An 11100-nucleotide genomic window follows, 5' to 3' on the forward strand; every position below is an offset into this window, starting at 1 on the left:
CAGATATCTCAAGACATGCAAAGCCGCTCAAAAAATGTGAAGAACATAGTCTTTGCATGTACTGACTTAAACACAAGACAGCAAAACAAAGGTCTGGTCTTGTGTTCGTTAGGTAGTTCAATTTACCAACTAAATGTCGATAAATAGTTGGATCCTCTAATGGTGTCCCTTGGTCTGCCTGTAGTTTGCAGTATGGATCCAGAGGAGAAGACACTGCTGCTCCTGAGCAATCAAAGTATCAAACTCCTGCAGCAATTCTAAGGTAAATTGTCTCTGACTGATGATGAAACCCTGCTTTTCCCATAAAATTTCCATCTCCCAAAAATAGTGTATATCACCTAAATGCTTGACTTTGCATCTTTCTGTTTATAGAATAGGGAATAATCATTGAGAGAACTGGAGTAGCCTTTGAAACTCAGAGCTCCGGCAAGCCTAGAATACCATTGTCATGACGCTTGCTTCAAACCATAGAGGGACCTACTTAATAGACAGATTTGATTAGGCTTAGGGGGAAGAAGTCCCGCAGGAAATCTCATGTACACTTCGTCCTGTAAGTCCCCATGTAAGAAAGCATTGTTAACATCTAATTGAGAGACTTTCCAACCTTTCTTTATAGCCACTGTTAAAAAATATCGGATGGTAGTCATTTTCACCACTGGTGAAAATGTTTCAAAATAGTTTATGCCTTCCCTTTGAATGTCCCCCCCCCCCCCCATTACTAACCTTGCTTTTAATCTCTCCACTATTCCATATTGTGTTTCACTTTATATACCCATTTGCAAGGCAAGGCTCTCTTTCCCTGTGGCAAGTTCAGAATGTCCCAAGTGTGATTAAGTTCAAGTGCCTCAATTTCAACTTCCATAGCTTTCCTCCAACCTGGATGTGTAGATGCTTGAGCATAACTATTTGGTTCTGAAATAGTAGACAATGTTTGAAGAACCTTTTGGCTGTTGAGTGAAAGAGCACCAAAAGAAAACACACTAGGCTTGGAGGGTTGAATGAAACAAGAAGAGGTAAGGTCAGAAAGAATGATAGTGTTGCAGACATAGTCATTCAAATATGTAGGCTTCTGAGTAATCTTTTCTGACATTCTGATTGGAGTAGATGGAGCGGGAATAGGACTCTTAGACAAACTTGGAACTACAGAATGAAAAGGAGACTTTCTATCAGTAGAGAATGGAATAGCACTAGTGTGTGAATTGGTTCTAGGCATAGTGTTAGGAGTAGCAGGAGAGTCTGAGTGATTTGTGTTGGGTGGCTGAGTGAAAGTAGTAGGTGGTTCTATTGTAGAATCAACAGGCACATTGTCTGTTGAATCTGCTTGGGCTGCAGGGGCTGGAAAGAAAGGAAAAGCAAATGGTGAGACTGATGTGATGAAGGGAAAACAATGCTCATGAAACTTGATATCTCTAGAAACAAAAACTTTCTTGCTGTCTATATCCAAAACTTTATACCCCTTTTGATTGTGAGGGTAACCTAGAAACACACAACTCTTAGCTCTTGGTTCAAACTTCCCTCTATTGTGAGCTAGAGTGGAAGCATAACATAAGCATCCAAAAGATCTTAGACAGTCATACTTGGGTGGCTTCTTAAACAGTACTTCATATGGTGTCTTCCCTTTCAGAACTTTTGAAGGAAATCTATTTATTAGATATGTGGCAGTCAATATACATTCTCCCCAATATTGAATAGGGACTCTTGATTGAAATAATAAACCCCTTTCAATGTCTAAAAGATGTCTATATTTCCTCTCCACAACACCGTTTTGTTGTGGAGTAGCTACACAAGATGTTTCGTGTTGTATACCCTGTGAATGCAGAAATGTAGATTCTTGTGTCCCCTTCCCCAATTCCAAAGCATTGTCAGATCTTAGCTTCTTTACCTTCTTGTTAAATTGTCTCTCTACCATAGTAAGAAAAGACTTCAAAACTGAAAATGCATTACTTTTAGTACTCAAGAGGAAGGTCCAGGTTGCTCTACTGAAATAATCTACTATGGTTAAAAAGTACTTGTATCCATTGTATGTACTAGTCCTAAAAGGTTCCCAAGTATCTATATGAATAAGATCAAATATGCTTGAAGATCTGATTTGACTAATTGGGAAAGGTAGCCTAGTTTGCCTGGCTTGAGGACATACATCACACACATAATCAAAATTTAAAGGAAAATGAATGAAACTGAGATTTTCCATTGCTGCAAAGGGCAAGTGCCCCAATCTGACATGTCATTCTCTTACATTAGATATAGCATTAGCAAAAACAGGTGCTGAAAAAGAAACACTAGTAGAAAACATACTGGAATTACTTCCCTTTGTAATTGAAACTACATTTTGTTTGAACAAGATCCTAGACTCTACACTACTAGGCTGGAGCAGGTATAGACCATCCCTCACTTCACCAAAAGCTTGTCCCCTCCTCATTCAGGGGACCTGCAATAGACATTTGTTGGAAGTCAGATTGATAGAACAACTGAATTGGCTACATAACTTATGAACTGATAATAAGTTATATTTGAAAGAAGGGACATGTAGAACCCTTTCCAGAATCATATCCGGTTGAATGCTTACCCTTCCTATATGTGTTACAAACAATTGATGAGTTAGGCAAACTTATGTGCAAAGGTATAGGCAATGGACTGAGTTCTAAGAATGTTTGAGTCAAAACACATGTGCTCAGAGGCACCTGAGTCAATAATCCAGGTGTTAGTGTTAAAAACAGCTAGGCATGTTCCAGAGTATTTAAGAATGGTACCAGCTACTGCATTAGCATTGATCTCTGTTCCTGCATTTCCTCCATTTCCAATCTGCACTTGCTTGATTATGTTTACTAGCTCAGAGACTTGTTCTTTGCTGAAAAAATGATTCTGATTGCTTGAATTTCCTTCAATGCATCCATTTGTTTGTCCATCAGTTTCTGTTGTTGGAACCAATGCATTGGACTTCACTGCTCCTTGAGAGATGTGTGACCTGGTAAATTGGAAATCATGGAAACCCATCGAGCCTGTAGCAGTCTGCCCTGGCATGGCATGTCCTCATGCAGTGAGAACATGTAACATTTGGGTTGTACCTAGTCTTCTTTGCCTTGAATTTTTGCTGCGTGTTCCCTTGCTTCTGTTGTGGATTCCAATTTCTTTGGATCTGATTGTTTCTCTGGGGTGTTTTGTTCTGTGTTCCTACCATGAATAATGCAGCATCAGTGGGGGTATGAAGGATTTATGTATATTTCCCTTTGGCTCTCATCCTGCAACAGTAGAGAATAGGATTGATCAATACCAGGGAGTGGACTCATCATGAATATGTTTCCTCTTGATTGAGCATAAACATCATTCAATCCCATAAGGAATTAAATAACTCTTTGATATTCCATGAACTTTGCAATTTTCTTCTTTCCATCACATGTACAATCACAAGTGCACCCCAGATGTGAGTTGAGAGAATCCAACTCATCCCAAAGTCTTTTTAGAGTTGTGAAATACCCTGCTATGCTGCTATTTCCTTGAGCTAACTTTGAGATCTCCTTCTATAGGTGATAGAGCTTTGCTCCACTCGATTGGCCAAACCTGGCTCAAGGCTGATCCAGAGATCCTTTGCAGTTCCAGAATAAATCACACTGTCTCTTATCTCCTTGGTGAGTGAATTCAGCAACCAAGAGGTCACCATGTCGTTGCACCTGCTCCATTGTGAGTGTTCTGTAGCATTCAAAGCTGGTTCACCACAAGATCCATTGATAAAACCAAGCTTGTTCCTGGCTGAAATTGCAATTAGTACAGATCTTCTCCACCCTGGAAAGCCTCTTCCATCAAATGGTGTGCTAACTAAAGACATCCCTGGAGCATCAGAAGAATGTAGATAGTAAGGGTGATTGGAATCAGGGATGCTCCAAATGCTGGTAGATCCAGTGGCAGTGAGAGTAGGTGTTACTTCTGTTCCTGTAATTGCTGAAGAACAGATGTGAAGATGAGAGTGATGATTGAATTTTGAGAGAAAATTATGAATGGATCGAGCTACTGGTGCTCTAATACCATGAAAGAAAGACAGAGTGATTTGTGAAATTTTTCTCCAATTGTATTCCTGTACACAACCCTATTTATACAAGTATTTCTACATGTAAGATAAATGAAAAATGAAAGAATATTCCTATACACTTGTACTATTCTTATTGCTTACATGTATAACCTCCTAACAGAATTTTATTCTCCTACATTTACTCATCATATGTAGGAAGCTTCTATTATTTACCAACTCAGCAAAAACAAACGGTTGAGATCTATTCTTCATCAACTAGTCTTGTGTTGTGTGATGCTGACACGTGTAGGAATTTACCTACACATTTAGAAACATAAGGGTGAGGATAGTAAAGTCCGAAGTCTCTAAGTCGAACCCAGGCTTCCACACTTCGACTTCTTCGTTCGTTCTTCTTCTTCATCCTTCTTCTGTAAATCATCCTTCTTCTGTGAATTGATGAGCTTTTTTTATCTTCAATAGACTTCGAGCAAAGCGCGATAACGGAAAAGCGAGATATCCGTAACTGGTTGAAGATCACGGCGGAAATCCCAGAACAGATCAAATCAAGGGCGATCGTTTAGGCTAATCATGGAATTTACTTCCGTATTTAGAATTGTACCATAGATAGGATTCCTCTACTATATAAAGAGGGTTCTAATCATTTTTTAAATACCTTACATTCACGCAGATCAAAGCAATACAATATTCTCTCTTTAATTCATACTCTCTTGAACATCAGCTTGTTACATTTTAACTGTTCTTGCACAACTAGCTCGGGGTATTCAAGCTCGAGGGCTGAATTCTGTTCAAACGCTGGTTCACCTTTTATTATTGTTAATTTCTATCATTACTCTTTGCATTTATCAATTGTTATTAGGTGAAATCACGTATCCTTAAAACCACATTATAAGTTTAATTGTTATCCGATTTTAAGGGTAAACAGTTTGGCACCCACCGTGGGGCTAAGGATAATAGTGATTGCCTGGTATTAATTGTCGTAACACACACTACTTTACGCTTGTTCTTGTGACTATTTTTTATTTCAGGATCAACATGTCTAACTCGCAAGCAGTACCCAGTCACGCCGATAACGGCCTCGATTTTCATGGAGAAAACGGTAATGTAGCCGCCCCAGGGATCGAAGTGCCTCAAGCTGGCCACGAGGGAGTACTGACCGCAGACCCTGTCGATGTTAGTTTGCACGTCTCCTAAATGCAAATATGGGCGTCGACCCTGGTTCGATCAGAACGCATAGAGCGGTGAAGAGGGCGGAACTAGCCTTCGAATGATATTCGAAATGTTGCAAACTCAACAAGCTACAATAGCACAACTCTAAAATCAGAATCGAGCACCAAGCAGAATCGAGCTTGAAACATCGCAAGAGGTTGTTCATAGAGTCGAGCTTGTACCGGAGAAATCGAATGCCAATGAATCGGAGACTGATCCCGCCATTATGAAGATGCTTGACCAAACACCGGGAGCACCCCTGATCCTAAAGGGTTTGGATTCGAAGAAGTTCGTGGGGAAGCCTTTCCCTCAAAGTGCGGCTTCGAAGCCCATTCCTAAGAAATTCCGTATGCCAGACATCCCCAAATACAATGGACCACCGATCCTAATGAGCACGTCACTTCTTACACATGCAGAATAAAGGGAAATGACTTAGAAGATGATGAGATTGAATCTGTTCTATTGAAGAAATTTGGAGAAACTTTATCGAAGGGTGCCATGATATGGTATCATAACTTACCACCCAACTCTATTGATTCGTTTTCTATGCTCGCAGATTCATTTGTGAAAGCCCACGCCAGAGCCATTAAAGTTGCAACAAGGAAATCGGACCTCTTCAAAGTAAGACAAAAGGATAACGAGATGCTCAGGGAAATTGTATCTCAGTTCCAGACAGCGCGAATGGATTTTCCTTCAGTCACCGACGACTGAGATGTTCAAGCTTTTACGCAAGGTCTCAACACTCGGAGCTCCATAGCTTCACAATAGTTGAAGCAAAATTTGATCGAATATCCAACTATCACTTGGGCCGATGTACACAATTGGTATCAATTGAAGATTAGGGTCGAAGATGATCAACTATGAACTCTAGTTGGTTCGATTTATCCCAACAGGTCCATGGACAGAGTTAAAAAGGACGTCGATCGGGAACCACGAGCGAATAAAGATAGATACCAGCCATACAGTGGAGATTGGAGAAATAACGAGCCTGGACGCAACCCCATACGGAATGATAGAAGGAATAATCAAGGACAGAGTTCCCAGGGGCTTATGAGCAGAAGTGGTTTCGATAGGGATTCCGAGCCTAAAGAGGCACCTCGACTGTCAGAATACAACTTCAGCATCGATGTAGCCCAGACCCTTACAGACCGATCCAGCTCAAAGGAACCCTTATCAAATGTGTAAATACCATGGTACCCATGGTCATAAAACTGAAGACTGCAAATAGTTGAGGGAGGAGGTAGCCCGTCTATTCAATGAGGGTCACCTTCGAGAATTTTTAAGTGATCGGGCTAAGAACCACTTCAAAAATAGAGATTTGAACAGGCAGAACGAGCAGGAAGAGCCACAACACGTAACTCACATGATCGTTGGTAGGGTCGATATCCCTCAAGAACCGGTATTCAAACACACCAAAGTGACAATCACAAGGGAGAAGAGAACTCGGGACTACTTAGCAGAAAAATTTCAATGACGAGGACGCAGAAGGGATCAAACAACCACACAACGACGCACTGGTAATATCTATACTTATGAATAAAATTCAAGTTAAACGTGTGTTGATTGATCCGGGTAGCTCGGAAAACATTATTCGATCAAGGGTCGTAGAGCAACTCGGCCTCCAAGATCAAATCGTGCCCGTAGCTCAGGTACTTAAAGGCTTCAATATGGATAGTGAAACCACCAAAGGGGAAATCATTCTGCCAGTAAATGTGGCCGGAACCATCCAAGAAACAAAATTCCACGTGATCGAGGGAGACATGAGATACAACGCGCTACTTGGAAAACCTTGGATTCATAATATGAGAACAGTACCCTCGACGCTTCGTCAAGTCTTGAAATTCCCAACATTGAAAGGAATCAAAACGGTGTATGGTGAACAAACCATCGCCAAAGAAATGTTTGCAATTGATGAGGTAATACAAGTATCGACGTTATCGTCAACAAAGGGATCGGAGTCGAAGGAGGTCAAATAGCAACCACAGTCACCGGCCTCGGCCCGATCAGATGAGCAGGAAACCTTCGAGGATGATGATTATATGATACCTCGAACCTTCATAATCCTCGATGATTCCTATGCAATCAAGTTGACGGTCAAAGAGCTGAAATAAATCATACTAATCGAGCATCTGCCCGATCGAAAGGTATACCTGGGCACGGGGTTAACTCCCGAGCTCAGGAAAAAACTCGTTCAATTCCTTTTAAATAACATGGATTGTTTTGCTTGGTCCCACCTAGATATGACAGGGATCCCAGCGGAGATCACTACGTATCGACTGAGCTTGGACCCGAAGTTCCACCCGGTGAAACAAAAAATAAGACCTCAGTTCGAGGTAAAACATGCATTCATTAAGGACCAGGTAACATAACTTCTCAATATAGGATCCATTCGGGAGGTAAAATATCCCGAATGGTTAGCAAACGTAGTTGTAGTCCCTAAAAAGGAAAACAAACTTAGAATGTGCGTAGACTATAAAGATTTATACAAGGTATGCCCTAAAGATTCTTTTCCTTTGCCGAATATTCAATCGCATGATCGATGCCACGGCCGGCCACTAGATCCTTAGTTTTCTCGATGCCTACTCCGGGTACAATCAAATACAGATGAACCCAGAGGATCAGGAAAAGACTTCGTTCATCACCAAGTACGACACCTATTGCAATAATGTAATGTTGTTTGGACTAAAAAATGCTGGTGCTACTTATCAACGCCTAGTAAATCGAATGTTCCAAGAGCAAATAGGTAAATCAATGGAGGTTTATATTGACAATATGCTAGTTAAGTCCCTGCGAGTAGAGGACCATTTGAAATATTTACAGGAGACACTCGACATATTGAGAAAGTATAAAATGAAGCTTAACCCGGAGAAATGTGTATTTGGGGTCGGCTCGGGCAAGTTCCTCGGCTTTATGGTGTCAAATCGGGAGATCGAAATCAACCCCGATAAAATCAAGGCAATCGAAGACATCACAATTGTTGACAATGTCAAGGTTGTACAAAGGTTAACAGGACGTATAGCCGCCATAGGTTGATTTATTTCAAGGTCCTCAGATAGGAGCCACCGGTTCTTCTCACTACTTAAGAAAAAGAGCAATTTCGCATGGACCCCGGAATGCTAACAGGCTTTGGAGGAACTTTTATACTTAGTGGTCTCGGAGATAGCGGTAAGTGGGGTCTTAGTTAGAGAAGAACAAGGTACACAATTTCCTGTTTATTATGTTAGTCGGACCTTACGTGAAGCCGAGACCCGATACCCACACTTAGAAAAATTAGCGCTTGCTTTAATAAGCGCCTATAGGAAATTAAAACTGTATTTTCAATGTCACCCAATTTGTGTTGTAACCACCTACCCCCTTTGCAACATTTTTCACAAGCCCGAACTCTCGGGCCGATTGGCCAAATGGGTCGTCGAGATTAGCGGGTACGATATCGAGTATCAACCCCGAACGGCCATCAAGTCTCAAATCTTGGCTGACTTCATGGCCAACTTCACGCCAGCCCTCATACCCGAGGTTGAAAATGAACTATTATTAAAATTGGGTACATCATCGGGGGTGTCGACCCTCTTCACGGACGGAGCTTCGAACGTGAAGGGGTCCGGGCTAGACATCATTTTAAAGCCACCCACAGGAAATACAATCAGACAGTCTATCAAAACTTCGAAATTGACTAACAATGAGGCCGAGTATGAGGCCATGATTGCAGGTCTCGAGCTAGCTAAGAGCTTGGGAGCGGAGGTCATCAAGGCCAAATCTGACTCCAACTTGTGGTAAATCAAGTCAACAGAACTTTCGAGGTTCGGGAAGATCAAATGCAGAGGTACTTAGACAAATTACAGGTGTCTCTTCATCAATTCAAGGAATGGACGCCACAACACGCACCTCGAGAACAAAATAGCGAGGCTGGTGCACTTGCAAATTTGGGGTCGTCGATCGAAGATGATGAGCTTAGCTCGGGGACTGTCGTACAACTTTCGAGGTCAGTGATCGAAGAAGGACACACTGAGATAAACTCCACAAGTCTAACCTGGTATTGGAGGAATAAGTACATCGAATACCTAAAGAACGGGAAGCTTTTATCGGATCCTAAAGAATCAAGGACTCAACGCACTAAGGCCGCACGGTTCACTTTGGCCGAAGATGGAACACTATATAGGAGAACATTTGATGGACCATTTGCAAAATGTTTGGGACCAGGAGACACCGACTATGTTCTACGAGAAATTCACGAGGGCACTTGCGGAAACCATTCCGGTGCCGAGTCAGTGGTTCACAAAGTCATCAGAGCAGGATACTATTAGGTCGATACGGAAAAAGACACTAAAGAATTTGGTCGAAAATGCAACAAATGACAAAGGTATGCGCCGATGATCCACCAGCTCGGAGAGCAACCCCACTCAGTACTATCCCCATGGCCGTTCACGAAATGAGGGATGGATATCGTCGGCCCCCTACCATCAGCCCCGGGTAAAACTAAATTCATTTTGTTTATGACTGATTATTTTACTAAGTGGTTTGAAGCACAGGCCTTCGAGAAAATCAGAGAAAACGAAGTCATAGACTTCATCTGGGACCATATTATATGCCGATTCGGAATGCCTGCCGAGATCGTATGCGATAATGGAAAACAATTTGTTGGCAGAAAAGTGACAAAGTTTTCCGAAGATCACAAATAAAAAGGATCCTGTCAACGTCGTATCATCCTAGTGGGAACGGACAGGCCAAATCAACAAACAAGACCGTCATCCAAAATCTGAATAAAATATTGAACGAAGCCAAAGGAAAATGGAGAGAAATATTGCACGAGGTCCTTTGGGAATATCTAGCAACGTCGAAATCCAGTACGGGGGCAACACCATTCTCTTTAGTCTATGGTGTCAAAGCTCTGATCCTAGTCAAAGTCGGGGAACCTAGCTTCAGGTTTCGGTAACGGATGAGTCGAATCACGAGGCTATAAATACGAGCCTCAAATTGCTAGATGAAAGACATGAAGCCGCCCTCGTTTGAATGGCTGCACAGAAATAGCGGATCGAAAAGTACTACAATCGAAGAGCCGATCTTCAATACTTTAAAATGGGGGACTTAGTTCTGAGAAAGGTCACACTCAATACTCAAGACCCAAACGAAGGAAAACTTGGCCCGAATTGAGAAGGACCATACCAGGTCCTCGATATCATCGGAAAAGGATCCTACAAACTTGGCACAATGGATGGCGAGCAATTACCAAACAACTGGAACGTATCGCTCCTCAAAAGGTATTACTGCTAAGGTACAACCTTCTCCATTTTCCTTTATATTTTATACTAACCAATTGCATGTGTTTGATCGCAGGCATCGAGGAATTCTTCAACACAAAAATCCTAAGGTTTGAAAGCACGCGTTTCACTCATTTTCCCTTTGACCGGGTTTTATCCCAAATGGGTTTTTCCGGCGAGGTTTTTAACGAGGCAACCATTATTTGTGCTACCTTGTGGCGATTCAACAGTATCCGAGGCTTCTTTACAATTAACCTCGAATGCTGGGGGGCATCACCTTCGGATGTTAACTTTGTTACAAGGAAGGTACTTCGTGTCAACAGGGTCTCGATAGGTAAAACTTTGTAAGGGCCAAACGGTCAAACAAACAGTGCCTATGTAGATTACTCGAGCCCTAACGAAAAACATGTACGCATGTACAATCTATTGAGAGAAGTATTTTTCCTTGCCAAATATATCATGCCTTAGAGAAAATTTTACTTTACAATTTCTTACTTTTGGTCTGTTGTGGAAACAGGCTTAATGGTCGATCACAACTGAAGTTCGAACAACTTACCCCGTACTCGGGGACTGCCATCCAAAAAATCCATGTAGTCAAACTACTAAAATCTCGAG

This window comes from Nicotiana attenuata, unplaced genomic scaffold, assembly GCF_001879085.1.
Source record: "Nicotiana attenuata strain UT unplaced genomic scaffold, NIATTr2, whole genome shotgun sequence".
Lineage (NCBI taxonomy): Eukaryota > Viridiplantae > Streptophyta > Magnoliopsida > Solanales > Solanaceae > Nicotiana > Nicotiana attenuata.